The sequence below is a fragment of the Nannospalax galili genome, unplaced genomic scaffold (assembly GCF_000622305.1).
Source record: "Nannospalax galili isolate Female #2095 unplaced genomic scaffold, S.galili_v1.0 scaffold54, whole genome shotgun sequence".
NCBI classification, from domain to species: Eukaryota; Metazoa; Chordata; class Mammalia; order Rodentia; family Spalacidae; genus Nannospalax; species Nannospalax galili.
This window is the reverse complement of record NW_008341028.1, coordinates 10,185,435-10,203,390: the sequence shown is the minus strand read 5'-3', so window position 1 is coordinate 10,203,390 and position 17,956 is coordinate 10,185,435.

The window sequence follows — 17,956 nt, the reverse complement described above, 5'->3', positions numbered from 1 at the left end:
GACTTTAATACAACTGGCTTAAAGATGTCCAAATAGCTAAAAGTAGATGTGGAGAAAACCAAGAAAATATTGCACGAACAAAACAGAGATATCAATAAGAAGACAGACAATCTACAAAGAACTCCAAAGCACAATCTGTGAAATGAAAACTTCACCGCAGGGGTTCACATGTAGTTTTGAGCAAAAAAAGAATAGGTGAGCTCTAAGACAGGACTGTTGGAAGTCCTGAATCTAAGGAAGAGAAAGAGAACTGACTGACGAATTCCAAGTACAGCCCGAAGAACTGTGGGACAGAATGTGTGGGCCTAGCACCGCAAAGAGATTAACCTACAAGCGTGTGTCACTGTCACTTGGTTTATTTGTCCATACACATAGAGGGAGTCCAGAGATGAGTGGGCAAAAGAAGAGAAGAGAGAGGGAAAAAAATGATGGCACAAAGGTTCTCATGTTTGATGAAAGGCATGGATATAAATATTCAAGAAACTCAACAAACTCTAACAAGATGAGCTCAAAGAGCCATGTGCTGAGACTCATAATGAAATTTCCACCAGGTAACAGTGGGAACAGATTCTTGAAAGCAGAGAGACAGATGTGAAACATCACAAACAAGGGATCCTCAATAATGTTACTATCAGATTTCTCAGCAGACACTTAGAAAGTTAGAAGTCAGTGAGCTAATACATTCAGAAAGCATTGGGGTGAGGGTGGGGGGACTACTAATGAAAAATCCCACAAAACTGTTCTTCAAAGTGAGGAAGAATTAAGATATTAAATAAAAAAAGCTGAGAGGGTTTGTTATTAATAGACCAGTAAGGAATGCTGAAGGGAGTTGTGCAGGTTGCAATGGAAGGACATTAAGGAATGACTTGGAGCTATGTGAGGAAATAAAGATCCCATTAAGTGCACATACATGAGCAATTAGATGAGCTAGTACTATTTTAATATTTTATAATCCCACATTTTGTTTTCTGTATGCTTTAAGAGACTAATACATTTCAATAATTATTATAGGCTTAAGACTAGTGCCTGGCATGGGTAGAACCCTGGATTCACTCTCAAGTACAACCAAACACAATTGCTAGTCTAAAATGAGTATTAATGTAACTGGTTTATTATTCCACGTTTTAGTTTGTTTCCCACAAAACTTAAGGTACTAGTACATTTTTAAACCACTATAAGCTCATGTTTTGGGAAGTTTGATGAATAAAGATATAATAACAAAAATGCAGGGGGCAAAGCCATAAAGGACCAAAATTTTCATATGCTGTTGAAGGTAAGCTGGTATGAATTCAAATGAGAACATTATAACTCTAGGATGCTAAATGTATTATCCATCATGACTACAAGGAACAGAGATATGGGATACACATGAAAAGAAAGACAGAAAACCCTCTAAGGTACACAGAAACAAGTAACAAAAATGATTAATGACAACTTTATTCTTTCCTTCCTTTCTTAATTTTTTTTGAGACAGGGTCTTGGTATGTAGCCCAGACTAGCCTAAAACTCACAATCCTTCTGTCTCAGCCTCCTGAGTGCTGGGGTTGCAGTCATGTGCCACCATTCCTGGAAGTAAATTCATTTTTAATGTTAATTACATTAAATGTAAATTGACTAACTCTCCAATGAGAAATATAGAGATTGGCAGAATGGATTTAAAAATATGCCATGGTCTAACACTTTACTGCTGCCAAGAGATTCACCTCAGGTCCAAAGACTCAAATATGTTGAAAGTAAAAGCACAGAGAAAGATACTTCGAGAAAATAGAAACCAAAAATGGACAGAGGAGATTACACTAATAACCAAAGCATATTTGAATTTTAAATACTGTTCTGAAGCAGAAAATGATATTATATAGTAATAAAAGTTTCAATGCACCAAGAAGACTTAACAGTTAAAGATATTTATGCACCTAATAGCAAATCATCAACGTATATGAAGAAGAAATTGACAGAACTAATGAGAGTAGTGTGTAATCCCACAATAGCAGGTAGAGACCTCAGCACCCAGCTCTCAGTAATAGAGCAATCAGGGAGAAGATAAAGAAAGGGACAAAGGCCTTGAGCAGCAAAGTGGACCAAGTGGCTGTGCCAGACCTGTTCAGAACACTCTGCCTATGTGGCTACATGTGTTCTTCTTAAGCACACATGGGCACGTTCCAGGATAGACCATATGGTAAGCCACAAGTTAAGTGTCAAAAGATGGCTATCATACAAGGTATCCTCACTGACCACAATGAGATGAAGTTAGAAATTATTGGAGAAGGAAAACTAGAAATTCACACATTTGTGGCAATTCAACATTATTTTTAAAGAAATACTATGTCACTGAAGAAACCATAAGAGAACTTTGAAAATACCTAGACATAAATGAAAACCAAACACAACATACCAAAATAAATGCCTAACAAAAGCAGTGCAAAGAGGAACTTTTAAATTATTAGTGCTGGGCCTGCAAGATGGCTCAGTGGGTAAAGGTACTTGCCACCAAGCCTGACAACCTGAGTTCAATCCCTGGGACCCACATAGGGGAAGGATAAAAGTAACTCCTGTGCATTGTCCACTAACCACACATGCACCAACACTGTGGCGTGCACACACACACACACACACACAAAAAAAAAATGTAATAAATATAGTTAAGAATGATAAGTGTTTACAGGTAAAAACATGAAATATCTCAAACAAGCAACTTAACTTTATATAGAAGTTACTAGAAAAAGAACAAGCTAAACCCAAAGGAAGCAGAAGGAAGGAAACTGATGGGCACCGTGGGAATAAATTAAACAGAGAACAGAAGAGTGGCAGAGAAAAATGAAACTGAAAGTTGGTTCTTCCAAAAGATCAACAAAATCGAGAGCCATTTAGGTGGGCTGATTAAAAAACAGCACACAAAGTCAGATTACTCAAATCGGAAATGGAAGCAGGGTCACCTTTTCTGCTTGTACAGAGACAAAAAGGATTTGGGAGAGCCTCCTGAACAGTTAGTTGTACATGAACAAACTAGATAATCAAGATAAAACAGACCAATTCCCAGAAATACAAATTTACCAAGACTGAAGCATGAAGAAATATCTAAAAATCTGAACAGGTCTATGGGAAGGAAGGACACTGAATCATTTAAAAAGTTCTCCAAGAACTCAAGAGAATAAAAATCCCTGGCCCTGATGGCTTTTCTGGTAGACTCTGCCAAATCTTTAGAGAAATTACACAAACACTTCTCAAAGGCTTCCAGAACACTGAAGGGGGGCTATCTCCTAAATTAGTCTGAAAGGATGCGATGGTTATCCTGGTCGTCAACTTGACTGAATCTTGAATCAACTAAGAGACTTATCTCTAGGTAGGTCCGTGAGGGCATCTCCAGGAAAGATTAATGGGGCAGGGGGCTCCCTCCCCGAAAGTGGGTGACACCTTCAGGTGGAGAGCCACCTATAGAGAGGTTCCAGAGAAAAGTGTGGCTTGCCTGTCTGCTTTCGTGGTGCCGTTGAATGTGTTTGTCTCATTATTGTTATGGCTGACATCCCCATTCCTTGCTGGCTTTGGAAATCAGCTTATTCACTCCCCAGAAGGGACTGAAGACCACTGGCTCTCCAGGAGTCCTCCAAGTTTTCAGGCCCAGATTGGGTTGATTGAGACATCCAGCTTCGTGAACTCAACAGCTACCAGACTCTCAGTCTCTCCAGTATGTAGTCACTGTTGAACTACCTAGCTCATATTATATAAGCCAATCTAGTATCTCCCCTTTACAACACACACACACACACACACATATTCATATATATCCTATTCCTCTAGAGAACATTGGCTAACACAGAGCCCAGCATTACCCTGAACCAAAGCTAGAAAAAGACATTATAAGAAAATTAAGGAGGGTCTGGAGAGATGACCCTAGTTCAGTTAAAAGCACTGGCTGCTCTTGCAAAGAATCTGGATTCAATTCCCAGCACCCACATGGCAACTAACAACAGTCTGTAACTCCAGTTTCAGGGATTCAATGCCCTCTTCTGACCTCTGTGGGCATTGTGTGACACAGGTGCACTTACATACATGCAAGCAATACACTCATACACGAATCATTTCCTCCATGCTTCCAAGAGAAGCCAACCATGGTCAAGCAGGACCTTTGACTTATCTTCACATAGGCGGAACTGGTAAAAGAAAGGAGCCAGGGGCTCCTCCCAAGCCCATGTGACCCTTGAAGAACAGATCCTCAAATGACCTTAAGAGTAAAAATAAATTGGTTTATCTGGGCCAACTGTATGGCCTTAAACACCCAAAAGGAAAGTATAAAAAAATAAATAAAAATAAAACATTTTTAAGAAAGAAAATTAAGGAGTTATATCCCTTTTAAACACTGATGCAAAAATATCAACAAAGTAGTACCACAGCAAATTTGGGAATATATTAAGAGAATGCTATACCATGAGCAACCAGAATTAATTCCTGTAATGCAAGGATGGTTCACTCACAGATGAATGTTGATCAGTGTAATATGCCACATTGGCAGAAAAAGGGAAGAAACCCACATGATTGTCTCAATGGATAGAAAAGCGTCCAACAGAGTTCAACACCCCTTCATGCTAAACCTGTAATAAGCAGGAACTGAAGTAAAGTAGAAAATCAACATGGAAAGGTCATTTATGAAAACCCCGGCTAAGCATCATACTGAAAGGATTTTTTCTCTTCTAAGGTCAGGAATAAGGGCAAGGCTGCCTGCTCTCACTGCTTCTTTCTATCCTAGCACTGGAAGTTTCAGCCAGAGCAATTAGGCAAGAAAACGGAATGAAAGGCATACAATTAAAAGGGGGGAGGGCTGGAGAGATGGCTCAGGGTTAAGAGTGCATATTACTCTCACAGAAAACTCAAGTTTGGTTCCCCACACCTATATCAAGTGGCTGACAATGGCCTGTACCTCCAGATCTGGGGGATCTGATATCTACTTTTGGCCTCCATGGGCACCTGCACTCATTTAAACTACCCCCCCAAATACACATAATTAAAAATAAATAATAGGAAATAATAGGGGCTGGAGAGATGGCTCAACAGTTACGAACACTGACTGCTCTTCCAGAGGACCTGGGTTTCATTCCCAGCACCCACATGACAGCGAACAATGGTCTATAACTCCAGTTCCAGGGAATCTGATGCCTTCTTCTGACCTCCACAGACATTGCACTACAAAGGTGCGCTTACATACATTCAGGCAATACATTCATACACATAAAAAATAAAACTAATAAATAAAAATATTAAAAATAATAAAAATTAAAAATAAAATCTTCAAAGGGGGAAAATTAAATTATCTGTTTTCAGATCCTACATATAAAAGCCCTAATGATTGCAACACACACACACACACACACACATACACACACACACATGTACACACATACACACACACAGGCTGTTAGAACTAATAAATGAATTCAGTAAAGTAGAAAATTTTAGTCAATACCCCAAAGAAAGTAGCATTTCTGTACATTAACAATGAAAAACTATGAAAAATAAGACATTTTCATTTTAAATAACCTCAAAAGTATAAAGTATATGAGAATTAAGTTAAGCAAGGAGGTAAAAGACTTGTACAATGGAAAAATCACAAAACACTGCTGAAATAAATAAAAGACATAAATAAAAGGATTGTGTTCTCTGCTCATGGATTGGAGGACAATGTCATGAAGATGATAATACTACAAAAGTGGCTGGCGACTTTGATACAATCCCTGCATGTCAAGGTCTAAATGCTTCCCTCCCAAAATGTTTATGCTAATACCTAATTACCCATGTAATAGCATTTAGAAATCGAGTCCTTGAAAGTGATTAGGTCCTGAAGGCAGAGCCCTTATGAATGGGATTAGTACTTACAAAACAAGCCCTTCCTTCTTTTTATTATTATTTTAAAATTACATTTATTTATTGCCACAGCACATGTGTAGGGGTCAGAGGACAGCATTTGGAAATTGGCTATGTGGGCCTAGGGGATTGAAATGAGGCCATCAGCTAGCCAAGATTCATCCATCCATCCATTCATCCATCATCCATTCATAAACACACACACTAGATAAATAGATGCAATTAAAAATTTTAAGTTACATAAAATGCAAAGGCAGTACAAGATGAAAGAAGCATTTTAAAATTACATATTTGACAAGAGATTAACATCCAGAACATATAGAGGACCCCTAGAGCTCAACACCATCACAAGAAGACAAAAACATTCTGTCAGTTTCTTTTCCTGTTGCTTTCATAAAATATTCTGAAAAAAATCAACTTAAGGAAAAACAGGTTTACTGTAAGCTTACTGTTACAGGTGATTGTGATAAGCAAGTCACCACGGCAGAAGCTTGAAACAGCCAGTCACATTATATCTGCAGCCAGTACAGAGCAATGAAAGCATGAGTGTTTACTACTCAGCTCCCTTTTCTGCCCTTACCTAGTCCAGGATTCCCTGCCTAGGGCATGCCACCTACAATAGGAAGATCTCAAGATACCGCAGGCATCTTCAGAGGTCCTGTCTCTGAGGTGATTCTAGATTTTGTAACACTAATCAACACACACTTCAGTTTAAATATGGTCAAAGGACTTAAGTAGATATTTTGGTAAAGAAGATTGTTTATCTTGCGATGACATATTCACCTGGAATAGAAAACTGCATTTAGGCCTATGGGTCACTATAGAAATAAACTGAGATGTTGAGTGGTGCCAAAGAATCCCTGAAGGCAAGAGCCCTGGCACCAGGCCACCGACAGCAAGACCATGGCTCAGGAAGGACCCGTGCAGAAGTAAAAATTTAGCTGTGGAGGGATTTGATGAGGTGCCAGCTCTGCGTAGGCCCTCACTTCCTAGAAGACTGTCATCCCACTGAGATTTTGACTTTAGCCTCATCACTGGACACATGGAGAAACTAGGGCTCTAGGGCTCACAGACACTACAGTTTCTATGGTTATCAATAACAGAATCAAGACGGTTGGTGTCTGACTTCTAGACTAGGGGTTTGCTTTGTTAACAAAAGATTTCTAGAATTCTAAAAGCCTGGAACAACAAGAAACCTTGCAGGTTGTCTAATTCAGATTCAGGTTCTCATCGGTGCTTGACCATCCCTGGAGAATACACCTATGATGAGACTCAGTACAATTGTATGCAGGTGACAGAAATTAAAAACCTGGCCAGAGTAGCTATTGGCCAGGAATTGATAGAATAATTTTGTTTTCTAGGCCCTATCTGGAAGACTATTGGTGTTACCTCTGAAGAAGATGCTGAAGATCAGAGAGGGTAATTTAACACAGTAGTAATGCAGTTACTTGTTTGATTATTCACTAAATATTCTCTTATATGTTGTCCCAAGTAAGCCTCAGGAAGCAAAGACTACGGTTGTTTTCATCATCACTAATACCTCTTCCTAGCACAAGGCTTGCACAAAATATGTGATCATAGCATTTGTTCAGCAAATATATGAATGGTTGGTTGGATGGATGGATGGATGGATGGATGGATGGATGACCGATAATGGTTGGATAGATTGGATAGATGATGGATGGATATATAGATGCTTGGATAGATGTATGGATTATAGATGAATGGATATGGATGGATAGATGGATGATGGATAAATAGATGGATGGATAGATGCCTGGATAGATGGATAGATATACAGATGGGTGGGTGGTTGTATAGATGCTTGGATAGAAGGATGGATGAATTTTAATTAACTGATGGCCTCAGACCTGACTGGGCTCTTAACTGAGAGCCACAGCAGACCAGAACTCTATCTCAATTCCCAAACCCAGCCTACTGGATGAGTCATCCAATCTTTTAACAACCACATGCCTCTTCCATAGTGAGGTTGTCCAGAGGGGCCCCCCAAACAGCAAAGAGTGTCAGAAGAGCTCTGCTCACACAGGTCCTGCCAGTGTCTGATCGCCCCATCCTTGATGTGCTCTTTGTGAGTTAGAGCTTCTGTTACCACAACACTCTTCCTGTTTCAGCAGCATGCTGACATTCTACGAAGAAAAATAGAAGCAGCAGACTATGTCTTTGGGTTAGGATTTCAGACCACTATTTCCTTTGATTACTCCTTGATTTCACTATGAATGGACTTGTGATTGAAAGGAACAAGGATGTTAGAGGGAAATGGTAACCTCTGTTCAACAGCATCATGAAGAGACGTGCTGCAGCTCTTGGGAGGAAACCATTCCAGGTCTATCTCTTCTGCAACACATGCATGTAGGTACCCCTTCTGGTCAAATTAGGGTCTGGCTCTTTCTTGACATGTCTTGGGCTCTCGCTTCCTTTCCTGCCTGCACGTTTCTTCCTACCAGGAAAGCCACCTTCTCTCCCAGCTTACCTCTCACACTTCCAAACAGCCCTAGCCTCAACGCACTCCTTTCTCTTCTGATCACTGGTGCCTAGAGCCCCTGAAGTCTTGGAATATTCACTACCCATGGAGCAACGTTTCCCGTCATGCTCTGATGATACGTTTTGCAATTTAAAGGAAGAGAGCTGCAGTGTCTGGGGATAACGATGGTATTCCTGAGGCCGATGGAAGCCAGGGTCTGACTCAGCGATTTTCTTCCTCTCTTGTCTCATGGGAAGTTATAATCCTTAGCTTTATCTTCAGTAAAATTAAACCTTCCCCTTGTTAAACTTTGGTTTGTGGGGGAGGGTGTGGGTGTGTACGTGCTCACATATGCATGCAGGTGCATGTGCATGAATGTACATGTGCATGTGGAGGCTAAAGGTCAATAGCAGGTGTCTCCCTCTATCATTCTCCACCTTACTTTTTGAAACGGTCTTTCACTGAACCTGGAGCTCACTCATTCAGTAAGACTAGCTGGCCACCAAGCCACAAGGAACCTCTTGTCTCTGCATCTCCCCAGCTCTTGGATTACACTCACCCAACAACGGCATGCCTGGCTTTTGTGTGGGACTAAGCCATTTCTCCAGCCTCATTTTTTTTTCAGTTTTGAATATCAAATAAGATATTGGTGACAAGCATGCTTGTGTACTGTGTGGCTGCATTGCACATGGGAAGAATAAGCAATACTATCACTTTCATTATCTCTAGCCACCATCACTATCACCATCACCATCACCATCATCATCACTATAACTTCCACCACCACCGTCACCACCATCATCACCATCGTCATCAACATCATCACTGCCACCACCACCACCATCACCACCAACATCACCATTGCATATCATCAGCACCACTATCATCACCATTACCACTACCATCACATTCACCACTATCATTACCATCACCATCATCATCACTATTACACATCACCACCATCACTACCATCATCACCATCATCATCAACCACCATCATCACCATCATTACCATCACCCATCACTACATCATTGTCATTGCCATCATCACCATTACTATCACCACCATCTGTATGTTTATATATTCAGGCAAATATCCCATCACTACATCATTGTCATTGCCATCATCACCATTACTATCACCACCATCACCATCATCACCATCATCATCAACCACCATCATCACCATCATTACCATCACCCATCACTACATCATTGTCATTGCCATCATCACCATTACTATCACCACCATCACCATCATCACCATCATCATCACCACCACCATCATCACCATCACCACCATCACTACCATCATTGCCACCACCATCACTACACTGCCATCATCATCACCATTACCACCACCACCATCACATTCACTACCATCATCACCATCACTATACTACTATCATCATTACCATCACCATTACCATCACCATCATCTCATTACCATTCACCTCACTTCTCATACACACGTTATCTTCCAAACTGGTCTGTGAACCTCTCACAAGTTTAGGGGCCAGTAGCTTATTTCTGAACCCCTCCTCTTACCCATAGCACCATGTTCTGTACAAAGTGGTACCAGAGGCTGTTTTCTAATAGACTGATAAACTCAGGGAAAAGTAAATCCGAGGGAGAAAGCTTTATTTCATGAGACTGTCTTCCAGAGCCTGCTTTCTTGCTTCCAGCCTCTTGAAACAAAACCGGGGAAAGTAAGGTCATGATGAAAGTCATGGGCTCTCACCTAACAGATGCTCAGCCACATCCCTAAATAGTCTCAGGACACTCTTCATCCCACAGTCCTTTATCCTTCCCATGGATCCTGAGAAAGGGACCTGGGAAGCACAGGTGTGCTTGTACCCACCCGGTAGTTGACAAAGTGAGGCCCAGCAAGCCAAGGTCTTGCTCACTCTAAGAAGGAGGTCTGAGTCATAGACATACCCAGTCACAAGGCAGGACTCTGGCTCTTGGTCCTGAAGGGGACACTCACACCACTGGAAAAAAAAATGACTTACTATTAATTGAGATGGCTAGTCTATAAATGTTGCTTCATTGATCCCTTGTGGCGTCTTTGAAATGATTCATCCTCACCCCTGTTTTATGCATGGAGAAACCGAGACTCTAAGATGTGAAGGCGCCAGTCTCAGGTCATGGGAGGGGGAGCAGGCTCTCGTACCCTGGGAGGTACCCAGACTGAGTCTGCTGCCAGATGGCGCATCTCTCCCCGAGTTCCCTGGCTCCCCACTGTGCAGGAAGTTCAGGTCAACCACATCCTGCCCTGTCCTCACAGAGGAGATATCAGGCCCCACCACCAGCATTCTCTGTCCCACCACAGCCTGGCCCAGCTGGTGAAGGCTCAGGGGCTTCCTTAACCTTCTGTCAACCACTGAGTGTCAGAGCTGGAAGAGCCTCATTCTGAGTTTCAGAGCTGGCTGCGGAGTTTGTTCTCAGTGCAAGCCCACCAGCCATCAGGGGATTTGGAAATAATATTCTGAAGCAGAAACCCAGGAATCTACGTTGTGACCTAGAGTGATCCTATGAGAGCTACAGTTTGGCAGTCACTCGTCTTCTTGGGTGTGCACGTACATGTATGTGTGTGAGTGAGTGTGTCAAAAGAGACCTGGAGTCAGTCAACCTTGGCTGTTGTTCCTCAGTACCTGTCCACCCTTTTATTTTTAATTTGTTTTGGTTTTTCTGAGCTGGGGTCTCATTGGGACGTGGAGCTCATCAATACCGCTAGACCATGTGGCCCTCAAGCCCTTGCGATCTGCTTGTCTCTGCCTCCTGAGCACTAGTATCACAAGCACACAATCCCACACCCAGCTTGGGGTTGAACTGAGACCTTCAGCTTTTTTGGCAGGCACTCTGCCAACTGAATACCTTCCCAGCTCTTCCGGAAAGGACCAGAGACCTTGCCCTGGCCCCACAACCTGTAGGTTTGGCAGGCCTGCTGGTCCTGCTGTAGGGGACCAACAGAGGTTTTTGAACTTCTACTTCGCCCTCAGGATAGCAGATTGAGAAAGTTCACAAAGCAAGCTTGAGATTGGATACACCCAGCTCCACACAGGAAAGAGGAAGCAGTGAGGCTTAGAGGAGGAGGAGGCATTTGGAGGATCCCTCAGGAAGAACTTCTAGCACTCAGGACTGGGTCAAGTGGACAGTGAGGATGCCACCTTCTTGGATAACTTGATATTAGACCTCAGTACCCCAATAATAACCTTTCCCAAGAGGAACACAGTAGTTCTGGCCTGGCTTTAATGCTTCATACAGGGCTGCTTCTGCATTGAGATGGGCAGATAAAGATGGAAAATATTCACTCTGTGACTGAAGAGATGGCCCAGCATTTAAGAGCACTGGTTCCTCTCTCAGAGGATCCCGGTTCAATTCCCAGCACCTGCATGGGAGCTAACAGCCTTGTCCAAGGGAGAAGTTCCAGGGGATCCAATGCCTTCTTCTGATGTAGGCAAAATACTCATACATAGAAAATAAAAATAAATCAAACATAACAGAAAATATTCACTATCTGCCATTTCACAGGAAAAGCCTGCCAATCTTTGCTGTCATCCATCAGTGAGACATCAAAGATGCATTCCTGTGACTACACCAGACAGACCCTGAATTTCTCAGCCATGTTCACCCCTCAGTACCACAGAAGCACAGAGCGTGGAAAGATAGTAGGTACTTAAAAAATGGTTAAATGAATGAACCATCCCAATGAGATAGTTTAATCTCTGTTATATATAAATGAGAAAAGCACAGCTTTTAGGAAAGCTAATTATATTAGTCCAGGTTCAGGGACCCAGGAAGTGGGAGGATTCGAATTTGTCTTACCTAAGGCATGGCATCTTCATTTATAAGTTTTAAGCTGGGATCATGTAAAATCATAGCAGAAATCTGCAGAAATGGTGAGCTAGGATAAGTCATTTTTGTTTGGTTGATTTTGTTTTTTAATTATTTTATTTTTTAAAAAATTTTACTTTATTTTGAAGTACATGTATATAAGGTTGGGGGTGCACACGTGAGCACAGGTGCCCAAGGAGGCCAGAAAGGGTGTTGTAGCCCCCAGAGCTGTAGTTACAGGTGGTTCAGTTTTTGGAAGGGACTAGATCACAATGCTGAGAGAGATGGGAAGGCCCCAAAAAGAAATAAAGAATTGTCTGAAAGGGTATACAGACCCTGTTCTGATAAGACAACAGATCCCTTTTAGGATCTATTTAGATAATTCATACTACAATGTTAGCTTCTTTCTGGACCTGTCCTCTTTTTAACCAGTGGTAAATAATGAAGATTTTTCACCTAGAGGTGAAGGAGGGAGACAACAGTGAGCCAAGCAGGATTACCAGATTGCCACTCAAAACGAGCCAGGCTCTGGTCACAGTGATATTGAGTCTGGGCTACCACTTGGCAGTGGGGACTGTGGAGAAGGTGCCCTGCTAGGGGTACCTGGGCCTGTGACAGTGAAGCTGTCCCAACCTTGAGTTTCTCAGCGCTCTCTGTGGCTGAGCCAGCCCTGAAAGCCCTGCCTGGCTCAGAGAGAAGCTTTGAAGAGCCAGGACGCACTCTCGAATCTGATGAGGTCCAGCTGTGTCAGGGCCACTGGAACAAAAACAGTCATAGAAAGCAGACCACAATTAACCTTGGTGGCTTGCAATTCTTTATTATCTTAAACATAAATTATAGGAAGTCATCGTTTTGAGCTAAACTTCTGTGCTAGGCCTCACTGTCAAGAATTATCAAAATGAGGTGACTTGCACTGAAGTCTCATATCACCAAACCTAACTATGTTATCATCCAACCTTCTGAACAATCAGGAGATAGGACCCAAACTTCCCCAGCTGACTCATTTCCATGCATTGATAATAAACTTCCTTTTGCCTTAATCCTTACATCGAGAAGTGACCTGGAGTAACCAATTTGCTCTTTTCCCACTGTTCTGCCGCCCCCGTCTTTGCTTTATAAAGGAAGTAACTTTGAAATGCAAAGGGCTGGTAAGATGATGGTTCAGTGAGCAAGAACACTTGCTGAGCAAGCACGAGGACCTGAGTTCAAATCCCTAGAACCCATGTAAAAACCCAAACATGGCCATGCATACACCTGTAACTCCAGCACCTGGGGGGTTGCAGATAGATGGATTGTGAAAGATTGCTGGCTGCCAGCCTAAGCTGTGGGGTTAGTGAGAGACCCTATAAAGCAGAGGGATAGAGCAGTACACTTGAAATCCTCCTCTGGCCTCTGAATACAAGTATACAAATATAATGGGGGTGGGGCGAGAGAGAGAGAGAGATTAGTAGTCTAGGTTTTAGACTTTGGTCCTTCTTCTTTTAGTCTTTCTTTGTTTATAAAACCAGCCTCCTCTCTCAGCTCAACAAACACTATTTTACAGAATGAAGTACTTCCCAATACTTGAATTGAAAATATAACCAATCTTAGCCAGGTGTGGTGGCACACGCCTATAGTCCCAGCAGTCAGGAGGCAGAGTCAGAGGCAGGCAGGCGGATCTCTGTGAGATCGAGGCCAGCCTGGTCTACATAGTGAGTTCCAGGTCAGCTGAGGCTGCAGGGAGACCCTGTCTCAAAAAGCCAAAAAAAAAAAAAGAGAGAGAAAGAAAATATAACCAATCTTTAATCTAACTCTATTTATTATTTACTCAGTGATTCCTTTACCAAGTAAACCACACCCATGCAATGTCAACAATTTCTAGTCTCTGTTTCTTTAAAGTCCACAGAACATAAAACTGAAGGTCAGCCATTATGTTTTCACAGGGTTTTTCCCCCCTTTAGACTTAGTTATCTCATTGCTTAAATTGCCAGAAAGATGTTTGATTATATCATACATATTGATCGTCTCCACAGTACTCCACAGCATTCAAGTAGCTGGTAAAAAAACTGCTCTTTTTCCCACTGTTGTTTCATTGTATTATAGAAGGATGAATTACATTGCTTAATTAGACTGCTAGTTACAAAACAGAAACAAACTCAAGTAACAGTAGATATGCAGGGCTCAACTGATGGGAACAGATGTGCCTGGATGTGCCTGGAGAAGTCAGAGGGCAGGTTTGATTGGAGCTGCTGAAAGGGTTGGAAGCTCCTGGGATGGGCCTGAGGCTTGCTGAGGGCCATGGGGAGACTCCATTCATCTAGCAAACTGGTTAATCACAGATAGATTAAGGCAACTTCTGCTATCTAACCACACTTACCTTGTGATACCATGCACAGAGCCTGTCCGGTGTCAGCCCTTGCAACTCCCTGAGGCAAGCACAGATTTTCATACAGGAAAAATGAGGATCAAAGTCATCCCTTGACTCTTTCAAGGATAGATGAGTGCTTGGTATTCCCTTTGTGCCTGGATCACAGGTGTCCAGCACAGAGTAGACTCATGAAAAAGTCTGTTGTTAATGGGACAGAACTGGCAGAGTCTGGCCCAGAACACGGGGCACGTGCTAAGATAGCCTGGTTCCTTTAGCTTGTTTACAAAGCATTTGTGGGGACAGAGTTGGCATGAAGGCCAAAAATGCAATCCCAGCATTTGGGAGGTAGAGGCATGAGGATCAAAAGTTCAAGGCCATCCTCAGTCTGGGCTACATGAGACCCTGTCTTAAACCTACCCTCCCCGCCACAAAAAAAAATTCATGAAATGTACACTGGGGTCAAGCCCTGTGGTGGCCTCCGGTGCAGAAGATGGAACCTGTTGCTTCTAACTTGCCTAGGGCCACCTACTTCTGGCTTCTCATTCCTCTCCCTGTCGTCCCCATGGGGACGGGGAGCTCAATGCTTCTGTTTCCCTAGACTTTCCGTTAGAGCCTTTTACAGTGGCCTGGGAAGAGATCACTGAGCTCATGAGGACCCTGTCGATGCTCTTGAGAAAGGATCAGCTGAGTAAACCCCTCAGTAGCCTCTCTGCTCCCTACCCCACGTCTTCAGGCTCTAAGACTTCCCACACTTCCCCTCGAGTCTCCCTGAGCGCTGGAGGGGAAACCCTAAACCTCAGAGTGAAATTAAGGGGCTGATTGGCCCCCAGGGAAATGAGACACAAACAAGCCTAGGGTCAACCAGCGGCCTTGAAACTGTTTCTCAAGATGAGTCACAGGGTTCCCCACTCACCAACATCCCTTCCCACCCCTCATTCAGCCTCGGCTAATCTGGAAGATTGGCCTGCTAGGGAGGAGCAGGAGGAGGAAAAGAACGAGAGATAGGGGCCATCACTTGCCAAAGAAACCACAACCACCTTCCGCCTGGGTGGGGCCTGCCTCTCCTTTTAACCTGCTAAACTGCTTGTCAGCACCTCCATTTCCTGCCAGCCCTTAGAGGAGACTTTCGTGTGTTTAACAGGAGCAGACCATTCCCTAATCCCATCTCTTGTCTCTGGGAAGGCAGCAAAGTTCTTTTGGCTTATTTCCCAACAAATACACAGTAAATCTTGCTGTCTGCCAGGTATATATTAGCTATCTGGAAACCAACAGGAAGCAAAGGTATGCATGGGGTTTCTCTGCTCTTCTGGGGTTGATAGCAAAGATATCAAAGAATCGATAGAGAGAACATTCCCCAAGGGCAGGAGTTCTGTCTGGATGGGTCAATGCTGTACAGTTGAGGCCATGGCAAGTGTCTGGCATGTGACAGGAACCCAGTGAGTACTCAGTAAGAGTGAACTCCACAAACAACAGCAGGTGTCACCTTGAGGTGATAGTTAAAAGACATGCACTGGTATGAGACTCTCTCATGGGATCTCTTGTCTGAGGGCCAGAAAGTCTCCTTTGTATAAGTGATGTCCCAGGTAAGATCTGAGGGGTGAGGAGAAGAAAAGATGGGCTGTCTCAGTGAGAATAGCCCTGGCACAAGGCAGAGGCCCTGAGGCCGAAGGAAACTCCTTTGGTGAGAGCTTACTGGAGGTCTTCAGAACTGGAGGAAAGGAGGAAGAGTTTAGTGTGAGAGGACAGCTCAGAAGGTCCTAGTGTTACTGAGGGGTTGTTAGGGTGTGCAGCAGGGACCCACCCATGTGGCCAGACTCGGGTTGCCATCACAAGTCAGAGGGTTCTAGGGAAGCACTCTAGTGAGCACCTTGCTCTGTATGACTGTTGGGAGATGAAGGATTTGTATCAGCCGAGGCTGGAATGTAAAGTGATGCATTTCGAACCTACCCGCCAAGTTCACCTTCCCATCACTGTGTAATGAGTTTCATTTAACAAACGCCAGATGCCGAGCGGGCTAACGCTCTGCAAACATTAACTCACTTAATCCTTACAGTGACCCTGCGACACTTGTGCGACTATAGCCTGTTTAAAAGATGAGACACTTTGGGTGGGGTGATCAAACTAAGATCATAAATGGCAATGTGATGGTCTTCCTCAATTCCTGAAGGACATGGAGGGCTCCAGAAACCTCCATGAACCCTTGGAGAGAGGGGGGAAAAAGGAGGAGGAAAAGGAGGAGGAGAAGGAGGAAGAGGAGGAGAAGGGCATAGTTGCTGTAGTGGGGTAACTAAGGAAGAGACATGGGACTGGAACAAAAGTCAGCCAGCCGTCAGAGGGTCCAAAAGCGGCAGCCACCGTGAGGCAAGCAGCGCTGGAAGGAAGATACGGTTTGCCCTTCCTGGCTGGGCTGCTATCCTGATCTCTCTCCACATGATGCCAGATCCCTTTATGTTCCCCTCCACTGGAGCATCTGCTTTGTGGGTGCCATGTCTTCCTCTGTCATGGGAGACTCTCACTTTGCTAGAGCAGGACTTCCAGGTACACGTTGAGACAGGACAGTGGAAGGGAAATTGGAAGGACTTGCATTTTTTAAATGTCTTTAGCGTTCTTGCTGCTTTGTTACTTTTCTGAGCATAAATTCCATAACATGAATTATTTTTCTCTGGAATTTTGGAGATATTACTTATTTCCTTCTTTTTTTCCAATCTGTGAAATCTACCCTTGATTAGTAGTTTGGCTGTGTATAGAATTCTAGTCTAAACCAGCTTGTAGAACTGCTGTTGAAACCCGGCGCTACCCTATGCTCCGATCTTGTCCTTTCTCTTTTCCCTCCCTCCCTCCCTCCCTCCCTCCCTCCCTTTTGTCTTTTTGGGACAGGATCTCATGTAGCCCAGGCTAGCCTCAAATTCACTCTGTAGCCAAAAATGACTTTGAACTAGCTCCTAATCCTCCTGTTTCTACTTCCCAACTGCTGGTTTCACAACATGAGCCACCACACCTGGCTTCTCTGACCTTTTCTATATGGTTTTGTTTATACCGTTGTTTGCTTTTGCATTTTTCCATTCTGGAAGTTTTCAATATCTTCTATTTATTGATGGCATTCTGAAAATTTCACAATAGTTGGCTTTGACATGAGTCTTTCTGGCCTTTGCTGGGTTGAACATATAGTGGATTAAGACAAGGTAAAAGTGTGATTGTAGTTCTGGGACTTTTACTGTTGCAGTGTTTCCATGGACATTGCCCATCCTATGTTCTCCAGTGGTCTCTATTGAGAACTCTTGTTATTTTAATGTTAAATACCCCCGGTGTGTGATTTTTTTTTAAAAAAAAACCTTCTCCCGGGGCTGAAGAGATGGCTCAGCGGTTAAGAACACTGGTTGTACAGAAGACATGGGTTCAAATCCCAGCACCCAAACGGCAGCTCACAAACTGTCCAT